This window comes from Mirounga angustirostris, unplaced genomic scaffold (genome assembly GCF_029215605.1).
Source record: "Mirounga angustirostris isolate CCGP_5_RB_7025 unplaced genomic scaffold, mMirAng1.0.hap1 SCAF_12, whole genome shotgun sequence".
NCBI lineage: Eukaryota > Metazoa > Chordata > Mammalia > Carnivora > Phocidae > Mirounga > Mirounga angustirostris.
This window is the reverse complement of record NW_026991720.1, coordinates 60791252-60814497: the sequence shown is the minus strand read 5'-3', so window position 1 is coordinate 60814497 and position 23246 is coordinate 60791252.

The window sequence follows — 23246 nt, the reverse complement described above, 5'->3', positions numbered from 1 at the left end:
TTAACAAGTGAATTTATACCAGCACCTAAAGGAAAGTGTGGGGAGGAGAATTTCTATTTGTAATTAATATGGTAGAGGAACTTTTTCTCTGCCAGTCAGTTTCCTAGAGAATGTTCCTAGCTGACATGTTAACTTCATCATAATTTAATTCCATTACTCTGAGCTAATCAAATCTAGAATCTCTTTGGCAAAGACCAGGGTTCATAAAGATTCACTTGAATTTCTTCTTTGAAGTTAAAAAAAGGCTCCAGAAATGTGCTTTCATTATCATTAAGGAGAACAGAGTCATTACTTTCCTGTCTTATGCTAGCTACCCAAATCCTGATAAAGAGAAGCAGACATAGAGTAGAAGCTCAGAGAATAAAAAATACTGTATGAGCTGCTATTTGTGGCTATACATGTGAAAACCCTATGCAGGGGCTCTAAATATGGTGAAGTCAAGCTGGGATTTGACTACCATTCAGGTAGTCAACCAGAAATGTAACAGTCAGTTAGACTTCTCCATTTTCCAGCTCAACATTTCCCTGCTTTATATAATAAACTCCCATGTTACTTATACACTATTCTTTGTGGAAAATTAAGAGAATTATATTCCCTCTTATGTGTATTAAGACATTTGGGTAAAATAACCCATGAGTCTTAGTATATTGTCTAAAATATTAAAAATAATACTGCATGTTATATGTCATATTAATAACAAATGACTACCTCAGATTTTTCAAAAAAATTTTTTGACACACAATGTTACATTAGTTTCAAGTGTACAACATAGTGATTGGACAAGTCTATACATTATACTATGCTCAACACAAGTGAAGCTCCCATCTGTCACCATACGACGCTATTACAGTACCATTGACTGTATTATCTATGCCATGCCTTTTATCCCCATGACTTATTCCATAACTGGAAGCCTGTATCTCCCACTCCCCTTTACCCATTTTGCCTATCCCTCTCACTCTCCCCTCTGGCATCCATCCGGTTGTTCTCTTTATTTACAGGTGTGATTCTGCTTTTTGTTTGTTTATTCATTTGTTTTGTTTTTAGATTCTACCTATGAGTGAAATCATATGGTATTTCTCTTTCTCAGTCTAATTTATTTCACTTACCATAATACCCTGTAGGTCCATCCATATTGTCTCATATGACACAATTCCCTCCTGCATAATATTCCACTGTGGGATATGTGTGTGTGTGTGTGTGTGTGTGTATCACATCTTCCTTCTCCATTTGTCTATGGATGGACACTTAGGTAGCTTCTATATCTTGGCTATTATAAATAATACTGCAATAAGTACAAGGGTGCATGTATCCTTTTACATGTTGAATATATCATGCCAGCCACAGAGATCTCTGTGGACAGGTCTAGCCTTATGTGTCTACTCTTGTAGGTTAAGGATCTCTTGTACCGAGCTGCTTTCAGGATTTTCTCTTTATCTCTGAAATTTGCAAGCTTCACTATTATATGTCAAGTTGTTGACCTATTTTTATTGATTTTGAGGGGAATTCTCTGTGCCTCCTGGACTTGAATGCCTATTTCCTTCCCCAGACTAGGGGAAGTTCTGAGCTAAAATTTGTTCAAATAAACCTTCTGCCCCCCTCTTCTGCTTCTCATCTTCTGGGACACCTATTATCTGGATATTATTTTGCTTTATGCAATCACTGAGTTCTCTAAGTCATCATGATCTAATTATTTTCTTTCTCTCTTCTTTTCAGTTTCTTTATTTTCCATCATTTTATCTTCTGTATCATTGACTCCCTCTTCTGCCTCGTTCATTCTCATTTTTATAGCCTCCCTTTGGGACTTCATCTTGGTAGTAGCATTTTTAATTTTTGCCTGACTAGATCTTAGTTCTTTCATTTCCACAGTAAGGGATGCTCTAGTGTCTCCTATGCTTTTTTCCAAGCCCAGCTAGTATCTTTATAATTGTTGTTTTAAATCTAGTTCTTACTTCTTACTTCTTACTTATATCCTTATTGATTAAATCCCTGGCAGTGAGTACTACCCCCTGTTCTTTGTTTTGAAGTGAATTTCTCCATCTTGTCATTTTGTCCCGAAAAGAAAGAAAGGCAGAAAAAGAAAAACAACAACAACAAAAACTTCAAGAAGTGTTTCTGTTGTATGCTGTGGGCCTCTTCTGTTGTGTTTTGGCTGCTTTTTCCTACTGGTCTATCCTCTACAGAGGTCCTCCTTGCTTAGTGGGGAGTGTTGGGACACTTAACTAGGTGTGCTTTGATTTATTTGTCAGGATAAACCTGTAAAAGAAAAGGAACAAAAAAGGAAGGAAAAGAAAAGAAAGGAAAAGAAGGAGAAGAAAAAAAAAGCCTGATCCAAGATAAGAGAAAAGGAAAAGGATCAAAAATGCAAACAAACAAACAAAAACCTATAAACCTGATTCCAAAGAATAAGAAAGAGAGAAGGAAAAAAGAGTAAGGAAAGAAGAAAAGAGAGGAAAAAAAAAATAAGACTGATCCATAAAATAAGAGAAGGAAACAAACAAACCAACAAATAGACAAAAAAATTATAAGCCTGATACCAAAAAAAAAAAAAAGAGAGAGAAAGAGAAAAGAAAAAATATATATAAAAGATAAAAAATAAGAAATAGAAAAATAAAAAATTTAAAAATGTAAAAAATTAAGAAAAGAGGAGGAAAAATAAAGAGAAGTAAGCCTGGCCCTATTTCCATCAGAAGCTGTTTAGGAGCAGTCTTTAATCAATAGACTTGGTAGATTCGGGGGCCTGTATTGGTCTTCCGAGGGCGAGGCCCTCTGGACTGGCTCGCAAGCTGACTTGCCCTCCTAAAGATGTCCCTGCCAGGCCAGGGGGATGGGGTTTAGGGTGGGGACTCCAGCCTCCACTGGAGACACTGTGTGTGTTTCTCGATTCTGACTGTGCTGGTGGGTAGGGGGGTAGGGGGGAAGAGGGGTGGTAGAGGAGGAAGAATATGGCATCACCCCGCCCCCTTGGCCCTGGGGAGGGGAGCTCCTGGCCTCCGCTGTTCAGGAGGCCCTCTCAGAAAAGCGAATAATCTGCTGTGCCCCCGCTTTTGTCAGTTCCCTGCCTTTAACCTGGCTGTGCCCGGGGCCACGGGCTCACCAGGAGCCACAGATCTCCTACATTTTACCTCTGGCCAGTGGCTGGGATTCAGAATGCCAAGTTTTAAAGGGCCTGGCAAGGTGCAGGCCCACTCCGGTCCCTGGAAGAGAGCCTCGCAGCTCCATCCCGACAGGAAACACAGTAGCAAGGTGCTGGCGCAAAGGCTAGAGTTGACTGTAACGCTCAGCAAAAAGCTGGAAACAGGTTATCGGCCATCACCACGGGACTTAGTCCCCTACTCCATTCTGTCTGAGGAAAGCAGTGGTGCAGGGGCTTGAATCTCTTGGGTAGACGGTGAAAAGCGGCAGCCAGGTTATCTGCAGTCTGCCTGGCTTTCTGCTCTTTGCTCCTTTCTGTCCCAGGAAAGCAGCCCCTCAGTGGGCGCCCAGAAATTTCAGCCTGTTGTGGCTCACAGCAAAAAGGTTAAGAGGTTTTCTGCCATCTGTACACACCTCTGACCCTGCTGTTGAGCGCTGCTCAATGGTTCCTGGCTGGTTTTTGTCCTTGCAGAGGCAAAATACGCTCTTCCAAATGTTCTCTGGGAAGGGGAGCGATGTTTCCCAGTGGGACCCAGGGGATCTCCTCACTGCGGTTTATTGTGCGATCCCTACTCGCCAGACTCTCTCCCACTTTCTCCCTCTCCCTGACTTTGCTCCACAAAGAGGGGTCCCTCCCCTTCAGGGTCGCATGGCTTTCCTCTCCCCCAGTTCACGGCTCCAAACCTCGTTTCTGCCGCATTCTCTCCCTCCAGATGTGCAGATTGTTTTCTTAATCCTCAGATCATTTTCCCAGTTGTTCAAAATGGTTGGATGTTGATCTAGCTGTGTTTGAAGGATGGGGCAAGCTCAGGGTCCCCCTACTCCTCTGCCATCTTAACCTCTTTCCACCTGTGTCTTTCAGGGGTGCATTTATCTTTTTGAATTAATGTTATCATTTCCTTTGGAATTATTGGATCATATGGTATTTCTATTTTTAATTTTTTGAGGAACCTCCAAACTACTTTCCTTAATGGCTGTGCCAATTTACATCCCCACCAACAGTGCATAAGGTTTTTTTGTCTTGTTTTTGTTGTTGTTGTTGTTCTGTTCCACATCCTCACCAACACTTATTTTTTGTCTTTTTGTTTTAGACATTCTGATGGGTATAAGGTGATCTCTCATTGTGGTTTTGATTTGCATTTCCCTGATGATTAATGATGTTGAGCACTTTTACATGTGTCTTTTGGCCATCTCTATATCTTCTCTGGAAAAATGTATATTCATGTTCTCTGCCAATTTTTTAATCAGATTTTTCTTTTGGTGTTGAGTAGTATCTTTTCTTTTCCCCCAATTCTTTCCTCAAAATCCCATATCAAGTAACTCATATACTACTTATAAATATCATCTTTCTTTAAAAAGCAAAACTAGTGGTTTATAGTTTGCCTGTTGAGCCCTAATGTGTGTGTGTGTGTGTGTATTTATCAATCTACCTACCTACCTGCTTGCCTACCTGATTATCTACCTACTTCCCTACCATTATTTTCTGAGTATCCATGAAGTCATAATTTCACAAATATTTTATGAATCAATTTTTGTATCATAATCTGAAATTATCAAATCATTTCGTTATAGTAATCTTTTTACTACACAAGATAACAAGTGTTCTAAATTTTTATAAGAATTTAAAATATTAACCAGGATTAATAATAAAATTAGTAGAAATCATGAAGTGTATTTCAAATAAATGTAATTATTGAGCATTGAGTTAAGCTTTATCACATGAAGGTAAGTCTTTTAATTTAATATTGAAAATCCTGTGGGGTTTTTTAAAAGATTTTTTTTATTCATTTGAGAGTGAGAAAGAGAGAGAGAGGGAATGGGAGAAGCAGACTCCCCAGTGAGCGGGAGCCTGACGCAGGGCTGAGTCCCATGATCTGAGGATAATGACCTGCGCCGAAGTCAGATGCTTAACTGACTGAGTCATGCAGGTTCCCTGAGAATCCTGTCTTCAACATAGATAATAACTATGCTCAGCAATTGAAAGTATACTACAAAATTTTGTCCTGGAAGAACTAATGAAAACACTTTTACCTCATCAAGACTATACTGAAACCCTCGGGTTGTGTTTCAAAAAACTCAATCCCAAAATGCAGTTATCTATTCCTATGAATATATTTTTCTTGTGAATTCCTGTGAATCTCTTTTCATTTCCTACTTAGAAATTTAATAATTAATAATATTTATTAAAGACAACTCTGGGAAGGCCAAACATTAGACATTTCTTACACAACTGTCATATATTTTTCTTACTTAAAAGTGAAAGATAGATTTTTATTTATCACACCACAGATCTATTTAGGTTCACAGTAGACATTTACAACTCTTTTTCAAAGAAGACTTTTTATTAATGATTTCCTCATGAATGACATTCAGTCCCATCTGAAACCATAAATGATTGACACACATGGTGCTTTCTGTTATTTGGAAGGCATAATGACTTTTGACATAGGAGATGATTCCTTTCTTCAGTTTATTAAGAAAAATCAAATTAAGTCACTGATGTGACCTCAGTGTCTCTTGTGGAAGCTGAGACCTGTAAAGTACCGGTAAGCAACAGCATACTAAGGTGTTGTGGTTGGGGTCAGAGTAGAGAGAGAGCAGTTTGCCACAGTGGGAATCTATTTTTATTATTTAGTTATTTTTTATTTGTTTTAATTAAAATTTTTTTTAATTAAAAAATAATTATAATTATTTATGATTATTTTTATTCTTTATTATTTTATTCTTTATTATTAATTTATTGTTTATTATTATTTATTAAAAGGAATTTATTTTCCATAGAGCTTGTAAAAATAATATACAACTTGAAACCAACTAAAAGTTGATCTGCTTTGTATTATCACCATGTGCTAGCAATTCTAAAATATGTCAGTGATAAAATAGTCCTTCCCTTTGGGACAGATTGCTTTCTTTACATCCCTCACCATGACAGTACAGCACTGTCAGTATGTATTTGGAAATATTTTATTATTCAAGTATTTATGTAAATCCATCATTATGAGTCAGCCCATCCATCTTCCTTCTACTTTGATCTAACAATAGTGTTAACATTTAATCGTACTAAAGATAACCCCCTCTTTTCCTTATTTTCATGCATTATCTTTACAAATAAAATGAGTGAAAAATGACATTATCAGTTTACATGTCTCTGGATCATAACAAGGTTAAGCATTTTATGTAGTTATTCAAAGGCACAGATAATCTACCTGATGAGAAAAATCAGCTACTGACTCCAAGCCCTGCACAAATAGCAGTGACCATGGATGAGATGTTCTTCTCCTTCCCTCTTCAGATCTTCATTGTGAGTTTTCAGGATATTGATAATTGCTCTTTACTCTCAGCCAGATTATAATCCATGTATGAGTGAAGCCAGAGGGAATAAACTTGGAGTTGAGCAAAGGAGTTTCTTCTCACACATACTGAAGCTTACTCCTTTGACCTTAATATTGGTTTCCTACAAGAATTGAATTCTTGAAACACCACTGGACAACCTGTTCATAAAGCAAAGCCAGGCTGATTAGAATTCACTGCAGAAAGAAAGAACTCCACTATGATTGTCTTAACAGTGTCTTAGGAGGGGTCAGTCAGAGAAGAACATTTATAGAATTTGGGGGCTTGTGTTCAAGAGGTTTAAGTTGAATCTCTCAAAGTAGGGAACTGCTTGGGACTAAGCCAAGATTCTGACATAATAGTTTGACTGGTAGACATGGTAAGGTAAGGCTCCAATGGTGCCCTTGAGTCTGTGAACACCAAGTGTTTAAAAAACATGATTTTTGAGACCCTTAGGGGAAAAAATAGGACTTCTCTATTATACCATAATTCTAATTACTTTTACGGCACTGAACTTCACATGCAACAGTTTCTAACTTGTCCTGAAGTCATCTGACCTCCGTTCCCTACCTTGTGGATCCTATAGTAGTCTGCTTCACAAATGTGTGGTCTATTAATACATTTAAAATAGATTTTAGAGTATGTGGTTTGGCAGTACGCTTGTGATAAGTTTGGGCATGGGCTTTGGAATAGGAGGATTGGAGTTAAACTTTCAACATCTCTACTTACTGGCTAAGTCAAGTGATCCTCTGGGAATCAGTATCCTCACCTATTATGTGAAGGTAATAAAATGTTTAATTTTTTTCTTAAGATAAAATTAGTGTGCAATAAAAATAGTAGATAATTGAATATTGAATTTGAGAAAAAGACTTTCAAGAATTGTCTAAAAATAAAACAGAGAAATCACAAACTTAGTATTTAATGCTTAAACACATAAATCTGTGAGGGGCACACTTTGCTGTGTCAAAACACTGTTAAAACCAAAAGTAAATGATAAATTGAGATTTTTGGAAATCAATATGTAAAATTCTAATATACCATATTCATATCATGAATAAAGAACAAAGGACACAGACAAAATCCTCTAATAAATATAAAAATGGATACATTAAATTAGGGAATAATTCACAACCAAAGTAATAAGGAAGAAAAATGCTCAGTATTACTTTAAGAAATTTTAAAATTAAAGCAAAATATGTTCTAGTTTACCAGTGAAATAAGAAAAATGGATATTATAGTAGAATCTGGTGTTGGAAAGACTGTATTATTAAAAACTTTTGGTAAAAGGAGCAAGTTTTGGGGAAGTAATTTGATAGCTCAAAAAAGGGATATAAATATGTTCAAAGCCTCCACCCCAGGAATTTCATATCAATACCTTACTTAAAAAATAAGCATTGGAGAGCACCTCGTTGGCTCAGTTGGTTGTGTCCAACTCCTGATTTTGGCTCAAGTCATGATCTCAGGGTTGTGAGATTGAACCCGTGTTGGGCTTTGCATTCAGCATGGAGTCTGCTTGAGATTCTCTCTCTCCCTCTTCCTCTGTCCCTCCCCGAGCTTGCTCTCTCTTTCTCTGTCAAACCAATCAGTCAATATTTTTTAAAAATGAGCATTGGAGGGGCGCCTGGGTGGCTCAGTTGTTAAGTGTCTGCCTTCAGCTCAGGTCATGATCCCAGAGTCCTGGGATCAAGCCCCATGTCGAGCTCTCTGCTTAGCAGGAAGCCTGCTTCTCCCTCTCCCACTCCCCCTGCTTGTTTTCCCTCTCTCGCTGTCTCTCCCCCTCTCTCTGTCAAAATAAATAAATAAAATCTTTAAAAAACAAATGAGCATTGGATATAACTCTTCAACTAACAGAGACTATTTAAATGTATTATGGGGACATCCTTATAAATTATATATAGTAGAATTACAAAGTCTTAATGACATGAGAAACACAATTTCTTAAAAAGTATATTAAACCCATATATTATAACCTTAATTTTCTTAATAAGTATTATTTATATGCACAAGATCTGGAATAGAAAGCATTAAAATGTTAACAGATGCTTTATTTATTTAACAGATATTTCTTGATCACTTTCTCTGTGCCCGATACTATTCTGGGAGCTTTACAAATATCAAACCAAATAATTTTGATTAAAATCCTACAAAGTGGTACTTTTATCATCCCTATTTTATAGGTGAAGAAACTATATTAAAGAAATCATGTTCATTACCAAAAATTTTCCAGAAAGAAAAATCCAGACCCAGATGGTATAGTGTAGAATTCTATCAAACATTTAAGGAAGTCAGGATTTTGAGTAGTCTCTCAGCAATGGAGGAAGGATGAATATTCCAAACTCACTTTATGAGGCCAGCATAACCCTAATAGCAACACCTGAAACAAAATTACAAAATAAATTCCTAACCAATGTTTTCCATGTATGTAAATGCAAAAACCTTTAACAAAAGGTATTTAAGTAGTTTATCCCAGGAATGCAAGGTTAGCTTAACATTCAAAAATAATTGTAATGCACTATCTTAAGGGTCAAGGAGAAATGACTGAAGATAATTTCAGTAGAATAGTAAAAATATTCGACAAACTTCAACACCTATTCATGATAAAATAATTTTGGAAAACTAGTAATGTAAGGATTCTTTGATCTGTTAAAGGGCATCTATGTGTAATATACAGCTAACACTATACCAAATCGTGAAATGTTGATTATTTTCCTCCTGAGTTTAAAACAAGGCTATTATGTTCACTCTTAGTCTCCTGTTAAGTTTCATACTGGTAAGCCTGGCCGTAGAAATAAATCTAGAAAATGCAAATCAAAAATATAAAGATTGGAAGTTTCTCTGTTGGTGTGTGGCATGATTTTGTATGCAGAAGATCTTACAAACAATCTTACAAATAACTATTAGAACTAACAGTGAATTGAGAAAGTTCTCAGAGAACAGCTTATTGTTCTAAAATCAGTTTTTATATACAATTGCATACAACTGCAAGTGAAATTTTGTAATAATTCTAATTATTGATGAGTCAATAAATATAAAAATATTTAGAAATAAATTTGATAGAAGTCATGTAAGCCCTCAATACTGAAACAATTGTTCAGAGAAACTAGCACCTAAAAAATGAACATTAAATAACACAAAACAAATGTATGTGTTGGAAGACACATGTTTTAAAGATGTCAGTTATCACTTAATCGATTCATAAAATCATTGTATTCCCAGGTATTATTCCAGCAGGAGATTGTTTCTTGTTTCTCCTCTCTCCCTCTCTCTCCTTCTCTCTCCCTCTCTCTCCCTCTCTCTTCCTCTCTCTTCCTCTCTCTCTCCCTCTCCTCGTCTCCCTCTCAACCTCTCCTTCTCTCTTTCAGAATTTGACAAGCTGATTCTGAAATTTATATGGAAATACAAAGGACCTAGAATCCTGAAAATGAAAAAAACAAAAACAATTAGGAAGACTTACACAAGCTGTCTTTAGGAATTATTATTAAGCTAGAGTAATCAGTATAGCATTGTACTGGCATAAGGCATGACAGATCAATGGAACAGAAGAGTTCAGGAAGTTTCACTTATACAGTCAATTGACTTTATCAAAAGTACTGAATCATTCCAATGAAGAAAGAAAAAATCTTTTCAAGAAATGGTACTAGAATATCCCTAAGAAATAAAATGAATCTCAGTCCCAACTTCACACCAAACTCATAGTTTTAAAAAATGGTGTCTTTGTAAGGAAGGTAAAACAGTTGATCTGGTAAAGACAAATTTTTTTCTTTTTCTGAATGCTCTAAAGAGGAAATGACAAATAATTTCAGATGTTATTGCCTTGGCATAGATGGACCAGAGAATCAGATCTTGTTCTACTTGTCAAGAGAAGATAAAATTCTGTAAGACCTTAAGATACTCTCAGGGGTATCTATTAAGTTATTGACATAGTCTTAAACCAACCTGTTTATTGTTTCCAGAGCATTAAAGAGGAACGCAGATGGGTTTCTTTCAGCTACATCAGTCTAGAGGATAAAATGCCCTTATTTTGATGGCATCCTTCTCTGGGTCCAGTACTAGAAAAATACAAGTGACAAATGCTGGCGAATCACTTTCAATTTATTTTATCCTTCCTACTTCAATAACAAGGTATTTTTCCTCTTTTAAGTATCTGGTATTGAGGGTTTACCATCATTTGGCCAGATGAGTGGATTGGGGAAGATTAAGATAATCTGTTTCAATTGTGCTGGCAAATTTAGTGGTTTTCTTTCACAAAGTATATTATTTCAAGACATGATGAGATTCAGGTTGACTGTGTTGAAAGAACCAGACCAGCATCTGGGGCAAGGCCTTGGGACTAAGGTGCTAAAGCATCAGACACTAATCCTAAGGGGAAGTGTGGGGAATCTCAATATGGGATTTAAAAGGAACAGTGATGAAAGCACATAAATCCAGGAAGACTGAACAAAATGTAGATATAGGCAGGGTAGAGCAATTCCTTCACTCTGGAGGGAATGAAACCCTCAGGATCACTCTCAGGTGACTTCACAAAGAATGGGGAGAGACCAGCAAAAATTCTAGAAGGAACCAGTACTAGAGAAATGCTGGTGCTAAAGTAGATACTTCAAAAAGAACTCCGGCACAAAAACTAAGGCAGAAGCTCAGTTGTTAGTTAGACCTCCAGTATACAAGGCAGGGGTGGGGAAAAGGGCGAGATGTGGGGCAGCAGGCCTGCATTTTGGGAATAAACTTGAATTTGTGATCACACATGGAAAAAGCAAAGGGTTGTCTTCTTCTCAACCACTCTACCTGAATCCATCTTGGTTTTCCTTAGGTCTCCAGGAAGGTCAAAGAATGCATAGTCTTAACTTTATATTCCTTAATTCTGAGCAGTGTTGCTGTCCTGGTCTTCTGCCTTATCATCTCTGCTAGTGAAGATGGATTCAATAGTATGTTTCATGACCTTTTTCATCAGCCTACCCATAAATTTTAGAACTCTTTTTAAAAGTATGATTTAAAATCCATCACATTAGCCTGTTCATCACATTCATTCCTTTTATGGATCCTTTTTTTTTTTTTTTTTTTTTGGCATGAAGTCTAAGAAATCTTTGCTTAGTCCTGGTTAAGATTCCTATGCACTACCCCCATCTGAATCAGAACTTCTTGGGGCTGGAGCCCAGGAATTGACATGGTAAACAAGTATCTGGGGTGACATTAGGGACACCAAAGTTTCAGAATATAGTTAAATAACATGAGGGAAAATGGGAAGATAGTGAAAAAATGAAGCAAACTCAGTCATAGCATAATCTGGAGAAATGCCACAGAACCAGGGACTAGCTTTCTTGGTCCCCTTTTAATTTCTGGCTTGCTTTCTTTCGTCTTCTCTCCTGATAAGTTTTTCTATTTGGAAGGCAAAGTTCCACTGAAACAGCCCCTAGTTGTTCCTCCTAAGATTTACTACTTGACATGCTACCTCATAAGGAGAAAAGTGACCACAGAAGAGTGCAAGAAAATGTTAAAAATCTGTTCACTTATCCTTGGCCCCAGAGGACTCTTTAAAAGCACATGGATCTGAAGCTAGACTCAAGGAAAAGGAACTCTTCTAGCCTCTCTTTCTCTTTTGGCTGTTAGATTCATTTTCCTCCCTGAAAAGGTACAGGGGAAAGAATGTGGGGTTTAGAGGGATTATAAGGTAAGAGAAAAACAGAATCCTGATTTTCCCACCTGAGGCTAAGTCTAGAAAGAAAGAACTGGATTCAGCTAGACTCTTCAGATAATGTTGAGGGAAGGTGCTTAACTACCTTCTGTCTAAAGGTGGAGTGGGTCCATTGCCTAGGGTTCTAGCCTAGAGGAAATTATCAAGTAGTCTGTAAACTGAGGCAGAATCAGAACCTCTGACAAGGGTTCGACCCCTTGCATGGGAAAAGATCTTAATGAGAAAGACAATCTCCCGAGACCATTATGAGAAAGTGTTGGTTTTTGAGAAGGAATGACTATGTTCCTAGCAAAATCCAGTATTGGCAACATATTTGTCAGTTGTTTTTTATCCTTGTAACATCCCACCATTTAAATATTCTTCTCTTTTAACAACTCCAATGATTAATTCATTTGTTGCCATTAAATGACAAAAGCACAAGACTAAGCCTTGAATGCAGAACATTAAATCATATGCTCATGGGGAAAAAAGAGCATTCACTATGCGGTTGGCATGGCTGGCTTTCATTTCTGTGCTTTGATTTCAATTCTGGGTTGCAGCAATCATAATTATGGCAATGCCATTTAGCCTACCTAGCCTCCAGGGGAAAAGATACCACAGTGCGTTAGAAAACAGTGACCGAAGACAGCATTTACCACTGAGGTCTTTAGCTATATGAGGCTTGCAGGAAATGCACCACAAGCCTGTTTGCAAGAGGGTGATCTAAGAAAAATACTGGTGCTTATGAACAGTAATGATTATCACAGTTCAGAGAACAATTTTAATGCCACGTCGTCAAAAAATGACCCTGGGAATCCTTTCTAACATTCCATGTTAGGCCTCTAGCCAAACACCATGGTTAAAAGTAACTGTGACAAAGAAGCTGTGTGGGTTTTAGAATTATAATCTGTAATTTTTTGCCAGCTCCCTCTGACAGGGTCTTTATTTCAGAGTGCCTGTTACTTAGAAAAACATTTAGGAGGAGGTGAAATGTGAATTCATTTTCACTTATGACTCAAGCTTGATTTGATTACAATAGACTCTGTAGGACTGTTCAACCTTGCTAGTTGTCATGGAATTTTATTTAATCAAGCATTGTTTGAAACAAGTGAGCTAAAGCTTTCTCTCTCTCTCTTCCCCTATTTCTATGTGTGTAGATTTTCATTATAATTGTACTCTTCCAAATGAGACTTGACTTGTCTTTTGTCATTTTTATTTGCCAACAGTATTTGCCAGTGTATATAGTAATAAACTAATTTATTTTAGAAAAAAATAATTGAAAGGCACACAAAACTATATTCACATTCCAATTAAAATGCTTCTTAATGAGGCTAAACTAAACTAATGTTGCATCTAGTACATAAAAGTAGTGAAACAAAGCACAGTTATTGCAAATATCTCTAAAATTCTGACATTAAAATACTTTTAGGATCATCTTTTATTAAATCATATTTAGTGGTCTCTTTTACCTAATTTATTAGAATATTAAAAACAGTTATATTACTGATGATAATACTGAGATAATCGTAACAATGTTTATCATAACAATATCTGGCCTTGAGTCCTATGGGCTGGACCTGAAGCTCTAGCTTCCGTCTAGAGGGGAGAGAGAGATTGGGAGCGAGCAAGGGAGGGAGAGATGAATGGATTCTATGTACATCCCTTTGGCCTCACCATAGACAAAATAAACCAGAATCTCAGGGATAGACTCTAAGTTTGTTTGTTCTTAAACTTCTTATTTTGAAGTATAGGCAGCTGTCAGATATAATACAGAAAGAACAACACTCTTGAATAGACCTCAGTGTCTACCAGTGGTAACATCTTGCATAACTATAGTACAAAACCTTAACCAGGAAATTGATTTCCATACAATTTATCCACTGTATTTAAATTTCACCAATTTTACATGCACAAATGTGTGTGTGTTGGTTTGTAAGTATTTACTTCCATGCAAATTATTACATATGTAGATTTGTGTGGCATCAACCCTGTCAAAATACAGAACCATACTATCACAAAGATCCCTTGTGCTACCCTCAGGATCACAGCTACTCCCTTTCTCCCCTGGCGAGCCCTAGCAACTACTAATCTATTCTTCTGCTCCATAATTTTGTTATCTCAAGAATGTTATAGAACTGGAATCATGGAGTATGATCTTTTAGGATTGAATTTTTTTTTTACTAAGCATAATTATCTGGAGAGTCATCCAGGTTGCTGTATATATTAATAGATTATTCCTTTAATTGCTCAGTAGTATTCCATGGTACAATGTTGTGCTACATGTGGACCATGGTACCACAGTATGTTTAATCATCTCTCCATTGAAGGACATCTGGGTTGCTTCCAGTTTGAGGTCATTACAAGTAAAACTACTGTGAACATTTGTGCACAGATATTTGTGTGAATATGTTTTCTAAGGCATAAAAACCCAAATGTATAACAGCTAAGATTATATGGTAGTTGGATATTTAGGTTTATAAGAAACTACCAAATTGTTATTTTAGCCATTCTGATAAGCATACAGTGATATTTCATTGTGGTTTTTCTTTGAATTTTCCTAGTTACTAACGATGGTGAACATATTTTCATGTGATTATTTACCATCTCTTCAGTGGATATCTGTTCACATTTTCTAATTGGAAATGTTTGTCTTTTTACTATTGAGTTTTGAGAGTTCTTTATTTATCCTAGATACAATTCCTTGTTGTATTTGTTGTTTTCAAATATTTCTCCCATCTGAAATCTTCTTTCCAAACTCTTCACAGGGTCCTGTGTAGAATGAAAGCTTTTAGTTTTGATGAAGTCTTATCAGGTTTTCCTTTCATGAATCATGTTTTTTGGTATCGAGTTTAAGAACTCTTTGTTTATTTCTAGGTTCTGGATTTTCTATTTTCTTTCCCCTTCTAAAGGTTTTTATAGTTTTCATGATCCATTTTAACATAATATTGAATATGAGGTGTGAGATTTAAGTAGGGGTTCATTTTTATGCCCAAGGATGTCTAATTGCTCTGCACCATTTGTTCAAAATTTTGTCTTTCCTCCATTGAATGGTTTTTGCACCTTTATTAAAAAAAGTCCCAAAACATGTCAACCATATTTGTGTTCCTCTATTTCTGAACTCTTAATTCTGTTTAATTGATCTATGTGTCTATCCCTTTGCCAATACTAAACTGTCTTGATTACTGTGCCTATATAGTAAGACTTGACATTGCATAGAATGACTTCTCCCACTTTGTTATTCTTTATCAGAATTGTTTTAGGTATTCTAGGTACTGTGCCTTTTAATATAAATTTTAGAACAAGCTTATCTATGTTTACAAAAACTTGGAGTTTTCAGAGGAATTGCATTAAGCCTATAAATAAGTTTGAGAATTGATATCTTCACTATGTTGACTCTACCAAGCTATTAACATGGTATGTCTATTTATTGAGGTCTTTTATTTATTCCATCAACATTTTGTAATTTTCAGTACAGAGATACTGGGTTTGTTTTGTTAGCTTTATAATTAAGTATTTCATGTTCGTAGCTCAATTGTAAATTTCCATTCTCACATGTTTCGTATTAGTATATAGAAATGTAATTGTTTTTTGTGCATTGAGCTTTATTGTTGTGTATTGAAATTGTATCCTGTGACATTGCTGAACTCATTTATTTTTGAACAATTGTATGAAGATTCTTTGGAATTTTCCAGATGTACAGTCATGCCATCTGAAAATATGGGCAGTTTTATTTCATTGTTTTTAATCTATATGTTTTTCTTTTTGTTGGTTTGTACTGCCTAGAACTTCCCATAAAATGTTGAATAAGGGCACTAAGAGTGGAAATACTTGCTTTCTTACTACCTCAGGACACACACATTCAGTTTTCATGTAATTTACATGTATTTACATGTATTTCATGTAAATTTTAAGTTTTTTGTAGATGATCTTTATCATGTTGAAGTACTCCTTTAATCCTACTTGCTGAGAGCTTTTATCATGAATGGCTACTGGATTTTGTCAGATATCTTTTCTTTATCACTTGAGATATGACTATATGAATTTTCTTCTTTAACCTATTGCTATGTCTTAGTTTATTTGGGCTATTATGACAAAATACCACAGATTGGAGCTTGTAAATAGAAATTTATTTCTCCCTGTTCTGGAAGCTAGAAGACTGAGATCAGGCCATTATGGTCAGGTGAGGACCGTCTTTCAGATTGCAGGCTTCTGATGTATCTTAATATGGCAGGAGGGGGCAAAGGAGCTCTTCTATGCCTCCTTTGTAAAGGTAGTAACCCCATTCATGAGGGCTCAGCCTTTGTGACCTAATCACTTCCCACAGGTCCCTCCTAATACCAACACCATGGACATTAGGTTTTCAACATATACATTTTGGGGGGACACAAACATTTAGACCATAGCCTCATATAATGGATTATATTGGTTGATTTTTGCCTGTTGATCCAGCTTTGCAAGCCTAGAATAAATGACACTTGGTCATGGTGTATAATTCTCTTCCTACATTGCTGGATTCAATTTGTTAATATGTTATTGAATATTTGTGTGTGTAATGAGAGATATTGGTCTACAGATTCCCTCTTCCTCTCTTTCCATCTTTCTCTCTCTCTCTTTTGTATTACCTTTGTCTCGTTTTGGTGTATGGTAATAATGCCTCATAAATGAATTGGGAAGTATTTTCTCTTTTTTTTCCTTCTGAAAGAGACTCTGAATCTTGGTGTTAGTTATTCTTTTAAATTTTTATAGAATTCTCCATTGAAATCATCTGAGAAGTATTGGTATTTTTAAAAATATCAGATTATCAACTGATTATTCTAATGTGTAGCCAAGGCTGAGCTAGTGGTTCCTTTTGGTGAATGGTAGGATAGATAGATCAACAGAGTGTCTCCACAATTATGTTAGTTAAACCATTTACATAAAGACCTAAGCCTAGGGGCACCTGGGAGGCTCAGTCAGTTATGCATCCAACTCTTGGTTTTGGCTCAGGTCATGATCTCAGGGTCCTGAGATCAAGCCCCATGTTGGCCTGTGCTGGGTGTGAAGCCTGTGTAAGATTTCGTCTCTCCCTCTGTCCCCACCCTCAGGTTTCTCTCTCACTCTCAGAAAAACAAACAAAACAAACCCCACTCACACTTTCTCTCTCACTTGCTCACTTTCTCGCTCTCTAAAAAACAAACAAACAAAACTAAACCAAAAAACTAAAACAAAAAAATACCTCAGCCTAAGGTTTGGGTAGAAGAACAAGATCTAGGTCCCTGAAAGTTTGGAATTGGCAAGTTGTGCAGGGGGCCAGTCAAGCCAGTTAGTCCTCAAACATAGCCAGGTCCTAGAAGAGACTGATACACACATACCTATATAAGAAATAATACATACTGTTTTGCAGTGTGTCTTTCTTTTTTCATTTTTCTTTGTTTTTAAGATTTTTCTCTTTAAGAAAGAGCAAGGGAGAGGGGAGAGAGAGAGAGAGAGACAGAGTGTGAGAGTGAGCATGAGCAGGGGGAGAAGCAGACTCCCTGCTCAATCCCAGGACCCTGGGATCATGACCTGAACCAAAGGCAGACACTTAACCAACTGAGCCACCCAGGTGCCCATGCAGTGTTTCCTTTTCTTTTTTTTTTTTTTTAAAGATTTTATTTATTTATTTGAGAGAATGGGAGACAGAGAGCATGAGAGGGGGAGGATCAGAGGGAGAAGCAGACTCCCCACTGAGCAGGGAGCCCGATGTGGGACTTGATCCCGGGACTCCAGGATCATGACCTGAGCCGAAGGCAGTCGCTTAACCAACTGAGCCACCCAGGCGCCCAATGTTTCCTTTTCTTTCAACAGTATATTGAGGGTGCTTTTTTCCATTTTAGTGATACAAATCTAGCTTATCCTATTAATACAATATTACATAATGTAGATGAACAAAATGTATTCATCCCTTCTGTTATTGTTGGATATTGATATCTCCATACTTTAAAATTTTACTGTATCTAAGTATTTTTATTTACATTAAATGAATTTAAGTAGCTTATACAAGTTGACAATACCCACCAGAGATCTTTAAATGTCTGTCTAAACTTTCAGATTTATAAGATTGCCATAAGGTACATCTAGTATCATATGTCCTTAGAGGAAAAGAGAATAGAAAATCTGATTTGCCAGGAGAAGAATCAGGTGTTTTGCTTCCAGAGACTAAGGTCAGCTCCTCATGCAGAAGGAAATGGGTGTTTCATTGTAGTTTTGATTTGTATTACCCTGATGATGAGTGATGTTGAGCATCTTTTCATGTATCTGCTAGCCATCTGTATGTCTTCTTTGGAAAAATGTCTATTCGTGTCTTCTGCCCATATGTTAACTAACTGGAATTTATTTATTTATTTTTTTTAAGATTTTTTTTTTTTATTTGACAGAGAGAGAGAGAGCACAAGCAGGGGGAGCGGCAGGCAGAGGGAGAGGGAGAAGCAGGCTTCCCGCCAGAGCAGGGAGCCCGATACGGGGCTCGATCCGAGGACACTGGGATCATGACCTGAGCCGAAGGCAGACACTTAACGACTGAGCCACCCAGGTGCCCCAACTAACTGGAATTTAAATAAAAACTTGAAAAAAATCCCATTTTTTCCTATGGAGGGGGGGAGAAGAAAATGGGTGTTATTAATCTTCTACCCACGATACAAATTGTGCTCTAAAAACTTCATATGAAAGCGCAAATGACAGTTCAAGAAAGAGTAAATGACAGTATGATTTTCCTCACAATTTTTCCAACATTGTGTATTTTTTCAAGTTTGCTAATCTAGTGCAATATTATTTTTTATTTGCATTCTCCTGATCATAGCTAATTTTTAAAATGCCCATGCTAGTTAATCTAAATTTTGTAGTTATTTATCTGCTCATATGACATTGTTCTATAAGGTTATCTTATTACTGATTTAAAGTGGTTTTGTATATTAGGAAGATCATATTTTTGTCTGTTACCTGTAGTGTATGTATGTTCTCTATACTTAGATTTGTCTTTTACTTTTTTAATGATACAGTTGGTCGGGACAAAAGCAAAAATAACTATGTGGTCAAATATGCCAATTTGTCCTTTATGACTTTGGGGATTTGTCATAGGCTTATGGTGGGTTTTTCTCATGCAAAATTCTAAATGTATTTATCACATTTCTATTGAGATTTTTGTGTTTTGTGTATGGATTATTGATTTTGTTTCATTGATCCATTTGTAGGGACTCAGTGTTACCTCGTAACTCAGTTCCTTTGTACCTGGATGTTGACTAGGACATTGCCCTACTTCTCTTCCTGGCACCAAGCCCCCCTTGGGAGTTCCCTAAGGCAGAACCGCCATTAAATTTAGAGCTCACTAGCTTGTGCCTCAGAGCTGTATCATGGCCCAGCTGTTCCCCAGCAATTTAATTAATTACCTTGCCAATTGCCCTAGGGACTGCTCTGGCTCCTAAGTTAGGCTTTTTCTGATCCTGGGGAGTTTTCTGGTGTTCTCTTTGGAAAACTTTCTTTTTTTCAGAAATCCCTATTGAGTTGTCAGTTGCTCACCTCTGTGGGGTTTCTTTTTCAATTAAATCCCATCTGCTTTATACCTTTAAGAAATTCTTTAATAATCCTTGTCCTCCGAAGGCATTCTTGTTTTTCTAGGATTTTTTTTTCTGTCATTTCAGTAGATGTTAGGGAGGGAAGTAAATGAAAGTTTGGGTAGTCAGTCCTTTTGACCTAGAAATGAGTAACAGTTTCTTAAAAAGTCTTACTACAAGCACACTAAAGCCTAAAATGAGGGGTTGATTCCTAATTGGATTAGCATCCAAAAGAAGAAATATTTAATATAGATGATTTGGATTAGATAAGCAAGATGATGTCACACATTAAAGTTCACTTTTATACTTTCAGATATGCAGTTAATGAAGTCAAACATATAATTTGGTAAATATTAGTTTTTTGGTTAAAAGATTCAATCCTTAACATGGATTCAAATAGACTAATTCCTAATCAAGGTAAAAGCACCTTAAACTGTTAATAATAATGTTTAGAATAATGCCAGTTAATGACATTATTAAATAAAATTATTGTAAAGATGCCATGCATTGAGGACTCTGTCCACACAAAAACCTGCAGATCAATGTTGATAGCAGCTTTATTCATAATTGCCAAACTTGGAAGTAACAAGATGCCCTTTGGTAGATGACAAATAAGTAAACTGTGACACATCTAGACAGTGGAATATTACTCAGTACCAAAAAGAAATGAGCTATCAAACCATAAAAAGACATGGAGAATATTAAATGTGTGTTACTAAGTGAAAGCAGTCAATCTGAAAAGGCTACATACTGTTTGATTCCAACTATATGATATTCTGGTAAAGACAGACCTAAATTCTACAGATCTAATCTACAGCATGGTGACTGTAGTTAACAATACTGTCTAGATATTGAAAGTTGCTAAGAGAGTAGATTTTTAATGTTATCATCACAAAAAATTGGCAATTCTTTGATTACTGACCTTATTGTGGTAATCATTTCACAATATATTCTTGTATCAAATCACATGGCATTCACCCTTAAACTTAATATGTTCCAGTCAATTCTATCTCAATAAATCCAGAGAAACATAAATGCTATCATATGAAATGATTTCTTATGGTTTAATAAATATTCCAATATAAGGATATTTTAAGTGTATAGATTTTATGTTAGGAAATTTATTTTATTTTTTCAAATTACTTTCTTTAGTGGAAACAAAGACTAAGAATAGAGTATGGCTATTGATTCTCCAGTGAATAGTTTCAGTTAAAATCCACATGTGCAAATGTCTGGATTTTCATGAATGAGAGACATGCATCTATTCATAAAAATTATTGATGACCTACAATGTGCCAGACATTAGACAGTACTAAGTCCCAAGGATTCTCTGACAAATAGTTCAACTCAGAAGCAGGAGTCAGAGACTGCACTGATGTCTGGAAAGAAGAATTTTCCTTTTTCTTTTTTATTTTCCCCATCAGACACAAACTGCAGCCAAGGCATGAGGGGCAAAAAAAGTTCAAATATTTGCCTTGAAATTATTTATTACTCGAAAAGATACCATTTGTACTCACTGAGGGATTGGATATGGAATATTTTCCTCTCTTTTTGTACATCCTGATGTGACAACAGGAGTGTAATAGCAAAAAAACCTGTAAAATACTTGCAAAAAACCAGTATTTTAGTTCTGGCTTTATTATGGTCTTATTGCCTCAAGACTATAAAAGGACAAACAAAAAAATTATAAGATACTCATGACATTACCTTAGTAACCAGAGTTCTGGAAGCGGCTCTTCTATAAAATAGCTATTTATCCCGTGTTCTAAGTGTTCTTTAGCTTTTCTGCTTTGTCACTTTTCTTCAGGATTTGCTCTAGGAATGTCTCCTCCCAATTTTGTGTACCTGGCAAATGTTTACATGTTGATCAAGTTCAAGTACGAAAACTGTGTATTTTTCCTTGGCCCTGTCAGCTCTTGATAGCCAGCTAAAATAATCATGTCCTGATTTGTGTTCACCTAGAATTGAATATCCAAACTCTTATACCATCTACCTCATGTCTTGTTATTGTGTTTAGTGCTCACTTGACTAAGGGTTTCTTGGGAGCAGTGACTGGCACACAATAGACTCTAAATAATTAGTAGTTTTAAGATTTCCGTTTATTATAGAATGCCTTGCACATCACAGACAATAAATAGTTCTTTAATTGAGCAAGAGTAAATAAATTCTATTTTCTTCAAAGCAAAATATAAAATTTACCATAGGAAAATAAGTAGCAATGATTCCAATTCCTGACCTTTAGTATTATAAAATAAAATCAAGCTATAGTTTGTTTCCTGAGATTAAGAGTCTCTTATGATTTGTCTCTCTCTCTGGTTTCATCTTGTTTCATTTTTCCCTCCCTTCCCTTATGATCCTCTGTCTTGTTTCTCAAATTCCTCATATCAGTGAGATCATATGATACTTGTCTTTCTCTGATTGACTTATTTCACTTAGCCTGATACCTTCTAGTTCCATCCACATCATTGTAAATGGCAAGATTTCAATTTTTTGATGGCTGCATAATATTCCATTGTGTGTGTGTGTGTGTATATATATATATATATATACACACCACATCTTCTTTATCCATTCAACTGTTGGTGGACGTCTAAGCTCTTTCCATAGTTTGGCTATTGTGGACATTGCTGCTATAAATATTGCTAGAGTGGAGGGAGGTGGGAGGGATGGGGTGGCTGGGTGATGGGCACTGGGGAGGGTATGTGCTATGGTGAGCACTGTGAATTGTGTAAGACTGATGAATCACAGACCTGTACCCCTGAAACATATAATAAATTCTATGTTAATAACATTTTTTTAAAAAGCTACATTTATTTTTGGATTCCCTTCAGTGCAATATACTTTGCTTTTCAAAAATAACTTTCTTCAAGAATTTTGAAGGCAAGTTTTCTAAGTTCCAAAGTCTGACTTCTTGTCCTATTGCCTCATTTCTGTCACAGCTATGAGCCAGTGGTTGGCCTTGCATGCTTTGACTATTAAGGTCTTAATGTGTTCAGAATGGCTTTTTAAATTTACAAATATAGTGTCTCATACAGTCTTCTTTACACCATCACTTCAACACATTTTAGGTAAAAATTATTTAAAGTTAGTCTGAATGGACAAGAATTACCCAAAAAATAATAATAATTGAGTCCAAGACAAAAAGTAAGCTGGCATAACAGAATATAGATAATGATCACAATGATGACAACTGAAACTTTGCAAGAAGAATGTCTCCAAACATTAATAATCAACACCAATAGTGACAACAGCATCAGAGTGAGAGAACAGTATAAATACTCTTTTAAAATATATTTTAGGATAAAATTCCAGGACACTCTGGTAGGCTAGTAACAATATACCTCTTAAATCATAGGGTGCCTGGGTGGCTCACTCAGTTAAGCATCTGCCTTCAGCTCAGGTCATGGTCCCAGGGTCCTGGCATCGAGTCCCATGTCAGGCTCCCTGCTCAGGAGGGAGTCTGCCTCTCCCTCTGTCTCTCCCCCACCCCCTCCCTGATTCGTGCTCTTTGTCTGTCTCTCTCTCCTGCAAAAATAAATAAAAAT